Here is a 16,821-nt window from a genome sequence, read left to right on the forward strand (position 1 = left end):
ATAAACACTGCCCCAGAGCTCTGTCTTCAGCCCAGAACGGTTGAGAAGGAACTGGAGGGCTCGGGTTGTGCGTGCACTAGATGTGGCACCAACGGTACCACGAGACACCTACCGTGCACACACGGACACTGCTACCGTAAATCTCCAATCAGTGGTGCCAGGACGTACCAATACCCGAACTGGAGCACCCACAGGGACAGCACTGGGAAAAGAAAGTACAATTCCCATTCGTCCATAATTCTAGAAAACTCACAAATCGGATATGCTCTTTCTGAACTAAATCACTTAATGTATCAGGTTAGGAATCTAATTTTGCATTACTGCTATCATTTGAAAAAGGACAAAAGCTTCCTGAGCCAGTCAATGAATTTTGAATTTGGATCAGTAGTAATACTCCCTACTGAATAATAGGGCAATTAAAATTTCCACTTGTAATCAATGTCACTAAATATCTCTCAAATTAAATATTAAATATTAAATATCTCTCAAGTTTATTAACAATCAATATTCAGTTGTCTACAGATGCTGTACACACTTATTTGGCTCATACAGGACCTGAGGAGCACATCTAAGGATCAAGCCTTTAGCTTCCTTACATATAATCTATATCATCACAGATGGAAATACATTCCGATGTTTGTTCTACCTCTCTGTAAGAAATACTACTTTTCTTTATTAGTAGTCCACAGATAGTTGCTCTAACTGTAGTCCTGTAAAAGGATTATATGAATTTTATTTTCAAATGTAAGAGATTGCCAAATGTCTTTATGATGGGTGATCCTGGAGGGGCCATAGCAGGAAGAGAGATTACAATTTAGATAGAAAAGGAGGACTTGTGGCACCTTAGAGACTAACCAGCTTATTTGAGCATAAGCTTTCGTGAGCTACAGCTCACTTCATCGGATGCATTCAGTGGAAAATACAGTGGGGAGATTTATATACACAGAGAACATGAAACAATGGGTGTTACCATACACACTGTAACGAGAGTGATCAGGTAAGGTGAGCTATTACCAGGTGGAGGGGAGAGGGGACCTTTTGCAGTGATAATCAAGGTGGGCCATTTCCATCAGTTGACAAGAACATCTGAGGAGCAGTGGGGGGGGGGAGGGGGGGAATAAACATGGGGAAATAGTTTTACTTTGTGTAATGACCCATCCACTCCCAGTCTTTATTCAAGCCTAAGTTAATTGTATCCAGTTTGCAAATTAATTCCAATTCAGCAGTCTCTCATTGGAGCCTGTTTTTGAAGTTTTTTTGTTGAAGAATTGCCACTTTTAGGTCTGTAATCGATTTAGATAGAGGAATTTGACAAAAAGGAACTCCTTTTATAGCAATTTTTGACATTTCAAAATCATTTTGTTCCAAATTGGAACAGATATGTTGACAAAATGGTTCAACACTATTGAAAAGAAAGGCTTAGATGGTCCTGAACAAAAATGTTTGAAAGATTTATTTCATGGGGAATTTCTAAATTTTGTTTTTTTGTTCTCATTTGGAACATTTTTCCAAAATGTCAACATTTCTTGAGAGATGGATATTTTAGTTTCCAATCAGCTCTAGTATGTGGCTGGGAGAGCAGAATTAAAGCTATTACTCAGGAGATCATTAAAGACCCCAGCCGGTCAGGACCTCAGTTTCACATGTCAGTTAAAATATAACACTACAGACAAACGTACCATTTGTTGTAACACTTGAAAACAAAAGCGTGCTAGTACCCCACCTTAGAAAATAAATGCAATCCCCACCCCCCAAAAATCACAAAACCTTTCATTGTCTCTTCAGATATAGCGTATCGAAAGTAAAGGTGCCGTGCTCCAAGCACTACCAATATAATCCAAATGATAGTGTCTTTTCATGGTCAATGTCTTCTGCTATTTAACTACTGTGTACTACAGAATCTACCATCCTATACTTCTGGCATGTCTTCAGATTTTATACCCTTTTCTATGTCCAAGATGAATAATTGACCCTCTTTGTGACCACCATTTTGAATGAGTCAGCTACGCTACCGCATCGCTGATGTCCGTACGTATTTTCATCTTTGGCAAAAGTGCGAAGTTCTGCCTCCACTCAACAATTTCTATCATCAATTTTGTTTCTTCTTCCATTCACTGGTTTATTTTCCCTTCTGAGAATCTCATCGCTGGCTCATTTGGTACTAATTTAACCACTTCAGCAAATGAAATTTGTTTTACAGTGTCAATCTCTTCTATTTCACCAGCTCGCTTATTTTCTAAGCGGCACTGAGTTGCCTTTGGAGAACATTTAATGTTACCTATCACAATGAACCATGCTATACTTTGTACAATATATATCAAGGGCCAGATTTTCAAAGGGAGGTGCACACATTTACGACACCTAACTCATAGCTCGTGTTGAGTCAAGCTCAGGGTTTCCTGTACTAATCTTCAAAATATCAATGGTCTGAGCCCAGAATACCTAAAAGATTGCCTGGAGCTCTAGGACAATGACTGTAGTCAACAACTCCACCCCTCAGGTATAATGCAGGTCTCCAGGCCATGGATGAAATTTATCAGGGCAAGACATAGAACTCTGGGTCTGCAGAACAAGCTCCTACAGCAGGGATGGGCAAACGTTTTTGGCCGGAGGGCCACATTTGGGTATGGAAATTGTATGGAGGGCCATGAATGCTCACAGAATTGGGGTTGGCATGCTGGAGGGAGTGAGGGCTCTGGGGTCAGAAATGAGGAGTTCAGGGTGTGGGAGGGGGCTCCAGGCTGGGCAGGGGGTTGGGGGGAGGAGTGAGGGCTGTGGCTGGAGGTGCGGGCTCTGAGGTGGGGCTGAAGATGAGGGATTTGGGGTGTAGGACGGTGGTCCAGGTTGGGACCGAGGGGTTCAGATGGTGGAAGGGCGATCAGAGCTGGGGGATGGGCATGGGGGTGAGGGCTCTGGGATGGGGCTGCGGATGAGGTGTTTGGGGTGCAGGAGGGTGCTCTGGGCTGGGATCGAGGGGTTCAGAGGGTGGGAGGGGGATCAGGGCTGGGGATGGGGCAGGGGGTGAGGTGCAGGAGAGACTCAGGGGTGGGCTCCAGGCGACGCTTACCTCAAGCGGCTCCCGGAAGCAGCAGCATGTCCCTCCTCCAGCTCCTATGCCCCGTCTGCAGGTGCCGCCATAGTTTGCCCACCCGTCCTACAGGAATTAAGAACCTCAGACATCACTCTCCATTCCAAGCGCAAGGCACATTACTTTGACCTTGCCTTCAATGACACATTTAGCACAGCAGACAGAAAACGAATTAAAAAATAAAAGACAAAAAGCCTCACATAATGGTTCACTTCGGGGAAAACTGGGAGTGGGAGACATACACACACCCCACCTGTGGCAGATATTAGTCATATCACTATACTCTTCTGGAAGGTATTTAGCTACTTGGTGAGGAGGACAGCAAGAGACCCTGAACAGAATAGAATACCTGATGTCTGTGAACAGCGTTAGTTATTTGAAGATACATGGAAAATATCACCCTGGAACATGAATGACTGAAAATGACTTTAGCACGAAACAACTATGTATCCTTAATTCTAGCTGTCACTATCTCATCTAGTATAATGATCTCACATTATGCAGTGCATAGCATGAAAGAAAAAACAGCTCTGTGAAATATTCCTTCATATTTTCCATGTTATAGTCCTTCATATTTTCCATGTTATAGTCTCCCATTCATTCTTTTCTCAATTCTGTGACTGTACTAGCTTAGAACACTTTCATTGCTTTGTGTTTTCCTTCCGCTTGCTCAGGTTATTTCTGGAGGTAATACAGTAGGAGTGGCTCCTACTAAAAGAAGAAGATGGAAATGAGTGTGTGGGTGGCATGAGAAAATGAGGATGTTAAGAAATCCCATGGCAGGGACTCCCTCTATGCCTGTTTGTTTAGCACCTAATACAATGATGCCACCATCCTGACTGAGACCTTAGGTTCCACTGTAATATATATTTACTAGTAATACTGTATTAGAGCCCCAATAATGCAAAAACTATATATGCAGATTTATGGCCGCAATATTTTATCACGGTGTATTGGAGAAGCAGAGGGAAGCTCTTCCTAATATTTTTGGGAGATGATTTATTTTTAGAAACCTATTCTATCCATATATCAGTACCAACAGAATACAGCCCAGCATATAGTGGATATGTCAGATGTTAAATGGATACTATTCTCAATCTTGGCTATGAAAAGTCTAATCTTCATCCAGACGCTATTAGATTAAAGCTATTACTGGTGTTGCATTATTCTAATGCTTCCTCTGACACACTCTGTAGATGTGTTTCTTCTCTTCCTAGCTTCCTTCAGGAAATGGGAGATTTAACCTGTTATACTTAATAAAAGGTTTAGAAAGATACAAACTTGATTTCAGTATATGAACAGCACTCCCCTTTTTGGATAAACAGTAAGTGATGAGAAAGGTGAATTGAATGATGGTGAGAGATTCAACTTCATGCCTTCCAACATGGCCAAAGGCTTTAAAGACATATGAAATGAACAGTTAGTGTCTGGAACTCATATTTATATTAATGTTTAAGGTTAATACTTTCTCCATAAGCCATTAAACTTAATGGAGCATATATGACACATCATCATCTATCAGAGACTGCAGGGAAGATGTGTTATCTGTCACACCCACCTTGAGGCACTGATGTAACTTTCAAAGTCTTAATATCATTGAGAGCATTTTTAACACCACTGGTTTTCAGAGCTTTCAGTAGTTTGGTGGAAAACACCATCTGACCCATTGGAGGAAGAATTCAAAATGAAATGGGAAGGCTTGGGACTGCTTCTAGTAAATTAATTCTAGATAGCAAAATGGTTGTTTTGAAAGTCCAGTATAAAACAAAGAATAAGCCTAATATTAACCATAAAGCAAAACGTAAACTGCTCTCCGTTAAACACATCTTCTGAAGGAATCTCCAACAGAACGACAAGTGTCACAATATCAAATCTAGTAAAGGCAGACCTAATGCAGATCACTTGTCAAAACTTATATGGAAAGATAATCTGCAGTTGACGGGACTGACACAGCAGAAAAGATGTTTTCCATCAATCAAGAGCTTTGAGAAATGAACTGCTTGTAGTTTAAGAAAAGGAAGTTAATGAGAATAATTGTTCTGTAGACTGCATCAGTATTAACTCTTTATGCTTGCCAGAGAGTCAGATGAGGCTTGATTTGCAATCAAACTTTGTTGCCAAGTACAAGCATATGCATATGGTCTTGTGTAGTTTTATGCTCAACTCCTCTAGTTTTATGCTTAGCTCCAAAGAGACATTTGTCATTATGTAAAAACAGTTACTAATCTTTCATAACTGTTGTTCTTTAAAATGTGACACATGTCCATTTCACTCTAGGTGCACACGCAACCCATGTGCGGTCACCAGAAATGTTTCCTTCAGAGGTGCCTGTCAGGGTGGCTTGAGCACCCTCTGCTGCCATGCACCATTAGCACCAGTATAAAGTGCCACTTGTGATTCCTCATTCCCTTCCTTCTGGAAAATTTCGATGTGGAGGGGTAGGAGCGGCTCGTGGAATGGACATGTGCAACACATCTTGAAGAGCAACAGTTCTGAAAGTTTAGTAACTTTTTTTCATGAGTGATGGCACATAAGTATTCCACTCTAAGTGACTACTCTCCAAGAAGTTGAATAAGTGGAGTGATTGGAGTTTACAGACAGACTGTAGTACAGCTTGACCAAATTTGGCATCATCTATTGAATTCTGAGAGAGGGTGCCATGGGAGGAGAAAGTGTGCACCAGTGACCAGATCACTGCTTTACAAATGTCCTGAATAGGGATCTGCACTCAGAATGCTGCTGAGGATACTTCCAATACTGTGGAATGAGCAGTCAGGTTAGTTGACGGCAAAACACCTACCTGATTGTAACAAGTGTGAATATATGATATTATTCAGGATGAAAATCTGAAGAGACTGGGACACCTTTCATCCTATCCGCTGCAACCACAAACAGTAGGGTCGATTGCCAAAATGGTTTAGTTCTTTCTATGCAGAAAGCTAGAGCCTGTTTAATATCCGCATTTAGATAAGAGACTGGCAGGTAAATTGCCTGATTGCTATGAAATTGCAAAACCACTTTTGGGAGAAAACTGGGGTGAGGATGTAAATACATCTTATCTTTAAAAAAAAAAACTATATATAGCCGTTCCAATATGAGGGCCTGGAGTTCAGAGACTCTTCTGGTTGAAGTGACGGCAACTCAGAAAACCACCTTCCAGGAGAGATATCATAAGGAACTCATTGCTAAAGGCTCATACGGTGGTCCTATAAGTTTTGGCAAGACCAGGTTGATGTTTCAAGAAAGAATGGGCTCCCTTACTTCAGGGTATAACCTTTTAAAGCCTTTGAGGAATATGATTGACATGTCATTTGGAAAAACAAAACAAAAACAGATCGGTTACCCACCCAAGGGTGGAAAGTTGATGTTGCTGCTAGGTGGACCTTGATAAAAGGAAATTGCTAAGCCTTGCTGTTTCAGTATGTTTTGTATGAACACATGGGCGAGGCTCTGCATTGGGATACCTAGACTGAGAACTGCTTCCATTTTGAGATGTAAGTAGCCCTGGTGGAGGGCTTTCTACTACCCAGGAAGACCTGACAAACTTGCTCTGAGCAAGCTTGCTCTCTGGAATTTAGCCATGGAGCTTCCAAGCCATTAGATGAAGTGAGCTCATGTTCCGATGGAGCAACCAACCATGGTCTTGGGAGATCAGGTCTGGGTGCAACGGAAGTGGAGTTGGAGTTGCCACTGAGTGGTCTAGCGGAGTGGAGAGCCAAAGTTGGCAGGGCCATGGTGGGGCTATCAGAATAACCCAGGCCTGGTCCTGCTTGATGTTTAGCAGCACTCTGTGCACAAGCTGGATAGGGGAGAAAAGCATAATAAAGTTATCCTCTCCAAGGTAGTAAGAAAGCATCTGTGATGGAACCCACACTGTGGCCTTCCAGGGAGAAGAAGTGGTGATATTTGGTTGTACCTATTTGCAAACATGTCTATTCAGGGAGTCCCCTACTGCTGGAAAATGTCTCTTGCCACATCTGGATGAAAATACTTCTCGTGGTGATTGGAGAAAGACCTGATGTGGTGATCTGTCAGCTCCTTCTGTGACCCTAGAAGGTATGAGGCCTCAAGATTCATTGAGTGGGCTATGCAAAATTCCACTAGCTGAATTGCTTCCTGACAAAGGACGGAAGAGCGAGCTCCTCCTTGCCTGTTGAGATAAAACATAGCTATAGTGTTGACTGTGGGAACAAACAAGTTTATGCCCCTGATGTGGGGTAGAAAGGCCTGACAGGCAAGGTGAATCACTCTGAGTTCCCAGACGTTGATATGAAGGGAACGTTCTGCCAGAGACCAACCACCTTGAGTTCTGAGGGGCCACAGGTGAGGTCCCCGCCAGAGCACTTATGCATCTGAGACCAGAGTCATTGATGGTTGAGGGCATATAAAGGGAACGCACACACAAATGGTGAGAGGATCCAAACACAAATTTTGAGATGAGAACCTGTGGAGGTATCGTAAATACAGTGTCCTGATAGAGACAGCTTGGTGAGTACACTGAGGCCAGTCACATCTGGAGGGGTCTGAGGTGTAGTCTTGTGTACTGTGTTGTACAACATATGTGCATGAAGCCATGTGACCTAAGAGCCTCGTACAATTTCGGTTCATGATTGGAGGACCTTTGAGGTGTGTTGCCAGGGATCAGATTAATTGGAAACGTATCTCTGGGAGGTAGGCCTTGGCCTGGGTAGAGTCTAGCACTGCTGCAGTGAACTCTATCCTGTGCACCAGAGAAAGGGTAGACTTGTCTGCATTTATCAAAAGGCCTATGGCTTTGAATATCAACTGGATGAGTCGAATGATGGACACTACCTGAGTCCTGGCTAGTCAAGGCTGAACCAGTCATCCAGATAAGGGTAGACCAGCACACCTAACCTCCTCAGGAAAGCTGCTACTACAGCCATACATTCTGTGAACACCCGAGGAGCCATAGACAGGCTCAACAGGAGTACTGTGTCTTTGTAGGATAAGTGTTTCACTACGAATCTGAGGAACCATCTGTGTCCTTGGTATATTGAAACATGAAAATAGGTGTCTCTTAAATAGAGGGTGGTGTACCATTTTCTGGGATCCAGAGAGGGGATAATGGATGCCAGGGTGACCATGCAGAACTTTGAGATAGTTGTTGAGTTCACACAGGTCTAAAATAGATCAGAGACCTCCCTTGGTTTTTGGGATTAGGAAATAACAGGAGTAGAATTCCTTCCCCTCTTAAATTCTATAGAACCTCTTCCACAGCTTCCACCAGAAGAAGAGATTGAATCTCCCGGACCAGAAGTTCTTCAAGAGAGGGGTCCCTGAAGAGGAATGGAGGGGGGGTGGTGGTGGTGAGAAGGAGGGATAGAAAAACTGGAGGGTGTATCTGATTTCTACAGTGTCCAACAGTCCATGGTAATATGGGACCAAGCACTGAGGAAGTGGGAAAGGCATCATGGGAACTGGTACAGTGTCCATGAGCATCCCATCAAAACATCTGCTTTGAACCCCTGAATGTCTGGATGGGGCATACATTGATGTTGCAGTAGAAGGGGGTGGCAGCCTACACCAATAACCTCTCTTTTCCTTTTCAGGTCCTGATGAGCAGCCAGGGTAGAGTAGTGAAGGGGCTGTTGAGGCTTGCAGTGCTTCTTTGAGGGAGCTGAGCTTTACAACCCAATGGACCTACGGGTCACTCTCCCGTCTTTTAGGCCATGAAGTTTCACGTCCATCATCTCTGAAGAGAGTGAAGTTCCTTTGAAAGGCAGGCCCTGAACAGTCTGTTGGACTTCCTCAGGAAGACCAGAGGACTGTAGCCATGAACTCCTGCACATGGCCACTGCCAAAGCCATGGACCTGGCAACTGAGTCGACCACATCCAGAGCAGCTTATAAATGGGCCTTGTCACCAATTTTCCCTCATCCACTGGTGAGGAGAACTCTTGCTTGGCCTATTGTGAGAGCAAGTCTTTGACTTTTTGCATGAAATCCCACATTTTAAAATCATACCTGGCCAATAGCGCCTGCTGGTTTGCAATTCTAAGTTGTAACCCTCGCGTAAAATAAACTTTCCTACCAAACAAGTCTAATTTCTTTGAGACCCTTGATTTTGATGACCCTGTCTCTCTCTATCTCATTGGCAACAGTTACCACCAGGGATCCTGGAGGAGGATGGGAGTAAAGGAACTCAACCTTGGGTGGGAACATAATATTTCTCTTCAGCCCTTTTTGAGTTGGGGGAGGGATGTGGGGTTTTGCCACAGAGTTAAGTGCATCCATAATGGCCTCACTGAGAGACAAGGCTACTTTTGAAGGGACTGCTGTGGCTAAAATGTCAACCAGGCTGTGGGAGGTCCATCTGTATGCGCAGATTTAAGGCCATCCTCTTTAATAACTCTTGGTGCACCTTATAGTCATCCAGAGGAGGCGACATGCCCCTTCCTGAGGCTGCCTCATCAAGGGAGGAGGAAGGAGGCCAACAGCAGTGGTGTAGATGCTCTTCCTCCCTTTCTGCATCAGCAGGATCCTGTGGAGCTGGCTCTTGGAGTCCAGTGCCAGGCTTGGTACTGGAGTCTGGACTGAGTGCTGCCAGGTGGGACAGTGCTGCTCGTCTTTCTGAGGCTACCAAATAGGAACACCTGGAATAAGTCCTGGAAATGTTGGGAAAACTCCCACAAGTTCCAAAAGGGCCACTGGACCGGCATAGATCCCCAGTGATCTCCTATCCAATCACTCAATGGAACTCCATTTCCCAGATCCATGGAAGGCCTTGAGAAGTAACAAAAACGGCTTCTAGGATGGGAAAAGTAAGACCCAATCTCCAATTCCAAAGAGGGCAAGTCTCTCCCGGTGACTACAGGGGTGCTGTTCCCAACACTTCCAGAGATCAATGCCATGGTGGAAAGGTCTGCACTGTGGCAAGCTTTGCAGGTTTCTCTTTCAACGGTACTGAAAGGCATGGTACCCAGCACTGAAATGACCCAGCGGGTTCTCTCATATCCACTGCCACCAATAATTCCAATTTTTATACTGCTGGCGATACCTGTACCCACAGTGAGAAAAGGTCCCTGGCAGCCGCAAATGCGGCTGGTGTAGTCGGAGCTGATATATACCAGAAAATGTATCTGACTGACAATCGTGGCTTTCCCAGAAAGTCTTTGTAGGAAGAGTAGACTTCCCAGAAAATCAGTTTGATGGCATTATCTTCAAAGAAATCAATTTGCTTGACAATTCTGATGATACATGAGGCAAATGTTATTGGGGGTCTGAGAGACCCTGCGGACCCTTTTGATACTAACGCCCCAATCCGTATGCAGACAAAACCAATTTTAACAGGTCATCCTCATGATAGTTTGAGAATAATTTAAAGAATGAAGAGGCAGTGGTTTGTCTATCATATTTTATGTATGTTTTTATACATTTTGGGGTCCAAGAGACACCCACCCCACACACACACAGGAGAACTTGCAAATGTAATAGTTTCATTTTCCCCTTTGACTAATATTGAGGAGTTTAACTGACCTCATTAGCTTTTTAGTGACTTTTTTCCTACACAAAACCCACTCCATGTACAGCTAAAACTAATGGGGAAAGATTGAACTCATCCTAGTTTCAGAATACTTTGTATAGGAAGAGGCACAGTTCTGGCATAATTTTTATTTAGATTTGTGTGTGCATTGGGTCAGACAGAGCCCAAAACATTAGGAAGTTTAAAGTTCATTCTGGTTCTGAAGATATTGACAGTTGAGTTGAATTGGGAATATTGTTGCAACTGGTAATACACATTTAAATTAGTATGTACTTCTTATGTGTTCCTACTGTGAGCTGATGGTTACTAGTAAGCTAAGAAACAAATCTACAGCCGCACTTGCTAGCGATGTGTTATCAGATGCACTGGTGGGATTTTATGCCTTCCTCTGTAGCAGAAATAATGAGTGCTACACTAGCAAGTTTTATTCTGCACAACAGAGCCCTAATGTGCACTGCCCTTGCCCAGAAGAGAATGCAATCTAAATAGACAAGACAAAGTGTACAAGGAAAAACAAAAGTGGAGTGACTTGCCCAGAGTCACCTATCAAGTAAGTAGCAGAGGTGGGAATACAATCCAGATCTCTTTTTACCCACTCCAGTGTGCTATCCGTTGAACTATATTGTCTGTCCCCAAAGCATTAGTAGAATACCAGACTACCTGGAGTACCAGTCTGCTACAAGAGCTCAATTCTACATTCGGCTGAGCATCCTTAACTCCCACTGACTTCAGTGGAAGTCAAGTGTATACAGCAGCTTGCAGGATCAGGGCCTGTGTTCTTTCCCTCTGATTTTTAAACCATTAGGGAGTTAATGTCTGATGTAATTACGATACTGTATTAAAGAAATTCTAGCCCATTACCCTTCTCTACCATGTGTCAAGGGAAAGATACATTGTTACTATTAAAACAACCATAACGTTCTAAAATAATTACTTCTTCGGATATCCACATTGATCCCACTAGGAACATGCTGAAATATAAGTAGAAGCTGTTGTTTGGAAGACAATATTTAGCTAACATCGCAATAATAATAAAAAGTAATAAAATGAGAAGATAGCGTGTGCCCCGCATACTGCTTCATCTCTCTCCAAACGAAGGGCAAGATTTTGTTTCCTTCTGGGTGGGTACAAGAGCCCTCTTCCCCCACCCCTTTAGACACCTATACCCCCTTGAAAACAGACGTAAGGACATATTGCTTAATGCACTACTGGAAGGTGCTCAGATACTATGGCAGTGTAATAACCTATGTACAACAGGGTTGTGGAAATCAAAGTTTTGCCAATGTCATGGGGAACTAGATACCCCCAAAGTGAAGGTGACTGTATAAGATGTGGGGGTATCTCTGACTCCATCCTCTTCTTCACTGGAAAGACCAGAGTCAGAGAGAGTATGTGCTGTACCTCTGAAAAGGAAGTTTATGACTTGCTTCTCAATGCATTTCCTCAACACCGAGGAGTACTGTGCTTGTAGGGTTCTAAAATAGGCAGATTTTCAACAGTGTTCACTGATCTGATGATGATTTGATTCACAAAAGGTTTCATTTAGAGACAGCACCAATTAGGTTCTCAGGTGAATTGGCTAATTTACCTAAATTCTCTATCTTAAGTTTCTAGTTTTAAAGAAAAAAACAGTTCTGCTTACTTTTTTTGAGTCTAATTAGAAACTACTAAACAAGCAAGACTAAAAACCAAATATACTGCTAAAACTAAATTACTAAAGAATTTAATCTAAGAATTAAACCATGCCATTATCAAACCAAGTTCACAATTGAAATTAAATAAATAGTTTAGCAAAAGATATTGAATTAAATCATTAGTAAGCTCATGAAATTAATAGAGCCAATATCAAATCATTAGGTTAATACAGCATATAGTCAATTGTTATAAATTCTCATCTAGGAATTTAAGGAGGTGGTTGTCCTTTTAGTTCTAAACCCTAATTAAAGGATGTTGCCCACAGCAGGGAAAAATCAACCAAAGTGACTGAACATTTTAGTATCCAAACTAATTTACCTCTCACCCCACAAAGTCAAGTCAATTGACCCCACCCTGAAATTCCTATATGTATTGTGGCAATCCTTCTCCCTCCTCGTACACTGAACACAAACAGAGAGGAGTTTGCAGCTCTCACTGCCTCTCATAGCTCTCAGATTGGTTTCTCTGACACACATCAAAACTCAGGAAACTCACATTGTTTTTACAAGACAAGACTTCCTTGTTGTTTTTAGGCTTAGGGAATTATGCCTGCCACCTCCCCAATCTGAACTTTTACTGATGCTCATTCACACCTCTGCTCTTTAGCATTTACATATGCACATTGACATTCACTCTCACACCCTGAAATAATTCAAGAAAAAATTGGAAAATCTTCTCTATCAAAATAAGAGGCAAAACAGAGAAAAAGGCAAGAAGAGAGACAAAGGTCTGAACTCTGCAGGTGTCATGGTCTTCAGATTCATGAGTAAGAGACAGGTCTCCAGTCAAGGAGACCAAGTAATGGCGTATTAAGCAGTACCTTTCACTGGCAGGATCTTTTGGTCACCTGGCTGGTCAGGCTGGCATGGTTTGTGGTTCTTGGTCTCCTCTTTTCATAGGACCAACCTCAGAAAGCAGGTTGTCTGCCTTTCTTGATGGCCCAAAAGAACAGTCTGCCTTATTCACGTTGAACCTTTATGGTTGTGACTCAACTCCACATCATGGTACCTCCCAAGAAGTCTTCCAAGCAAATCAAATGGACCAGCCACATTGGACCCCATAACATGGTCGAATCCTCATCAAAGTTAGTAAACTGTGGTCAGTTTGGAAAGTCCCCCTTAAACTGGCAGTCTTTGCCATCTCTGTCATTGCAACCACATGCAGTGTTGGCTCCAAAATATTAAAGTGTGGGACAAACAGGAGACAATTTTGGTGAAACGACTTCAGCCTCTACCTTTTGGGTAATGGCTGGAGGGTACCAGGTGGCACTAGCCTCTAGTGAAAGGCCTTCACATGTGCACGAATATAACCAATTGCCTAACAAATGGTCCTTGGCATTCACCCACACTCATACATCATCTCAGTATTCCTTAAATTAAATTTGGGTGCCTCCTGACAGCTGTCATGTCACCCTTTCACCACACACAATATGGAGCTAGCTATTGTGGCTTAACTGTGTTAAGAGTCATGTCTTTCTCATGGAACATTCTACTTAGAAGCAGAAGTAATTTACATTTTGTCAGTATCAATTGCATTTGAGACAAAGACAATTAACGTTGATACCAAGTCTGTATCCTCATATAGGCTATTTCTCTCATAATGGGTGCATCAAATTTTGGGCATCCATCTTGAGATTTTTTTCAGGGGTGCCAAGCACTCACAGCTCCCATTTACAACAGCGGGAGATGGGTATGCTCCATACTTCTGAAAAACAGCCTCAGTGTCTGTAATTGGATACCAAAATTAGTGAACTCTTTGGGGGTGGAGGGGGGGCAAATGAACACAAGTGTCTTCAGTACTGCTCTGGTGTTTCCCCATCATCCTCTTATGCACAGATAATTCTTCAAGGGTTTCCTTCTTTCCAAACTTTTGATGAGGTTTGTTGCACTGTAGGCAATATTCCCAAGGAGTTTTACATAGTATATCCCCAAATGCTGTAGTATACACCTTTTTATAATCGGGCCAGCATTCTAACATTGTATCAGCCTTGTGATTTACCAGCTTGATTCATCTGAGCTTTATGTGGCTCCCTGAGACATGAAGGCAGAGGCCATCTCTTCTGTCATTCCATTAGCCTATTAGTCCAACTGGGATTCATGGGCCTCAGAACCTTTAAGACAAGTCAACGACAAGAGACAGAAATAAACATTTTCTAATATAAGCAGTGATCAGTTTTGAAAAAACAAACATCCTTCCTGGAGAGATTTATTGTGATCATGACAAGTCAAAGTGTTGAGCACTGAAATTTATCATTAAGTGCAAAGTAAAACACCAAATAAAAGGACATGCTATAAATGATGCATGAGATATCACTCCCATTGGTGTTAAAATTAGAGCTGGTCTTTAAAATTTCATAAAGGACAAAAGGAATATGCGTATGTAGCTGAATTCTGGTTGAAACTGGTGGCCATTACAGGGTAATCATTAACTCCTTCTGATGGATGGATAGCACTTTGTAAGGAAACGAAAAGGAGTCACTTTTTCATTCTAGTAAATGCTCTTGTCGTTTGTAGCAAACAGAGTTGTCAGCTTTTTGTCCTCTCTGCTTTCCACATTTGTATGAGATGCATACAGAGTGCTCCACACTCTCTGCGGCATCACAAACGTCAAATGCCAATGATCGCTGTGAACACTTATATTTGTGCAAGACAACTACTCAGAAAAGAGGACAAGGTCAGAAGTGCACACTTAATTTGCCTCACGTTTTCCTTATGATCTGGAGGAAGTGAGTCCTCCCTTGAATAAAGCTTACAATGCTCACTTTAATATAACGCCTGAGGACCAGCTATTCAACTGGTATAAGTCAACAAGGTATTATTTCTATTGGGGTAGTGTCTAGAGGTCCCCAAAGATCTGGGCCTCATTGTGCTCAGCGATCTAGTGAAAAGTCAAGAAAACAATTCTGTTGTTTTGGGAGAACCAGCCCAGAGTTTTTCAGCTTGCACCCCATGAGTTGAACAGTCAGCAGCCTGTGCAACCTGGGAGCCCTGCAGGGTGGGTTGAAGGAGGGCAGGCGGCCAGGGAGCCAGTCCAGCAGCTGGCTTGTATGAAAGTGGGAGAGCAGCCTGTCTAACCAGCATGCCTCCATGGTTTCCATTTAAAGTTCTGATGGAATCTACACACTCATTTAGAACATTTCAGTTCTGTCTAATGAACCTTTTCCAAGAGAAAACTGATGCATCACAAGATTTTTGACCAGCTCTACTTAGAATCCTGAGTCTACTGCCTTTCAATGCAATTCAGATACCGAAGCACTCAAGTGACTTTTGAAAAAAAAAAAACAATAGGACTTGGGTACTGTGACAGGGTCAGGCCAGATGGCTACCGGAGAGTTTAAGAAGGCAGATACATTAGTCCCAGATTGAACAGGTCCATTTTCCCTGGGTAAGGTAACAGGGGCAGTTCCAGAACAAGAAGGAACTTGCTGGAACAAATTCAGGCAGGCAGGCTAATTAGGACTCCTGGAACTAATTAAGAAGCTGCTAGAATCAATTAGGGCAGGCTGGCTAATCAGGGCATTCAAAAAGGACCTCACTTCAGTTTGTGGCATGTGTGTGTGAGGAGCTGGGAGCAAGAGGCACTAAGAGCTGAGAGTGAGAACGTGGACTGTTGGAGGACTGAGGAGTACAAGCATTATCAGAGATCAGGAGGAAGGTCCTGTGGTGAGGATAAAGAAGGTTTTTGGGAGGAGGCCATGGGGAAGTAGCCGAGGGAGTTGTAGCTGTCGCACAGCTGTTCCAGGAGCCACTCTAGACAGCTGCAGTCCACAGGGCCCTGGGCTGGAACCAGGAGTAGAGGGCGAGCCTGGGTTCTCCCCAAGCCTCCCAACTTCTGATCAGACACAGGAGGAGTTGACCTGGACTGTGGGGACGGTCCCTGGCCTGTCCCCCGGCCCACTAGGTGGATCAGCAGAGATTGCAGGGATTGTTCTCCTTCCTTTTTCCCATGCTGGCCAGCCATGAGGTTAGCTGAGTGAACGGCAGGATTGAGCCACTAGCAAAAGTGGCCAAACTGAGGGCTGCCGTGAATCTCTGAGGCGAGCAAATCTGCCAATAAGCACAGGACCCACCAAGGCAGAGGAGGAACTTTGTCACAGTACATAAGTAATTTTATTTTCAAAAGCAATTGTTACCCTAACTGCATAAACAGACTTTGTTCACAAGGTATCAGGTACTCTGGATAAAGATGGATGTGAAATGGACTATGTAATATCTACTGCTCAGCTGGTGGATATGATGGTAATTCCCCTATTGACCTAGTATGGTTTACTCTGGGGGTTAGATTGTTATGGCTAAATATAAGTATTCAGTGTAGACCACCCCTCAGGTCTACATCTGTAAGAGGAGAATAGCAGCACTTAGGACCTCATTAAGATTTTGGTGAGGATAATTACCCCAAAGAGTGTGGGGTGCTCAGATACTCTTACCAGGGTTGATGTAAGTACCTATAATAGAAATAATACCACCTAGCTCTTACAAAGCATTTTTCATCAGTAGATCTTAAAGCACTTCACAGTAGAGGTAAGTGCCATTACC

This window comes from Chelonia mydas, chromosome 5, assembly GCF_015237465.2.
Source record: "Chelonia mydas isolate rCheMyd1 chromosome 5, rCheMyd1.pri.v2, whole genome shotgun sequence".
Classification (NCBI taxonomy): domain Eukaryota; kingdom Metazoa; phylum Chordata; order Testudines; family Cheloniidae; genus Chelonia; species Chelonia mydas.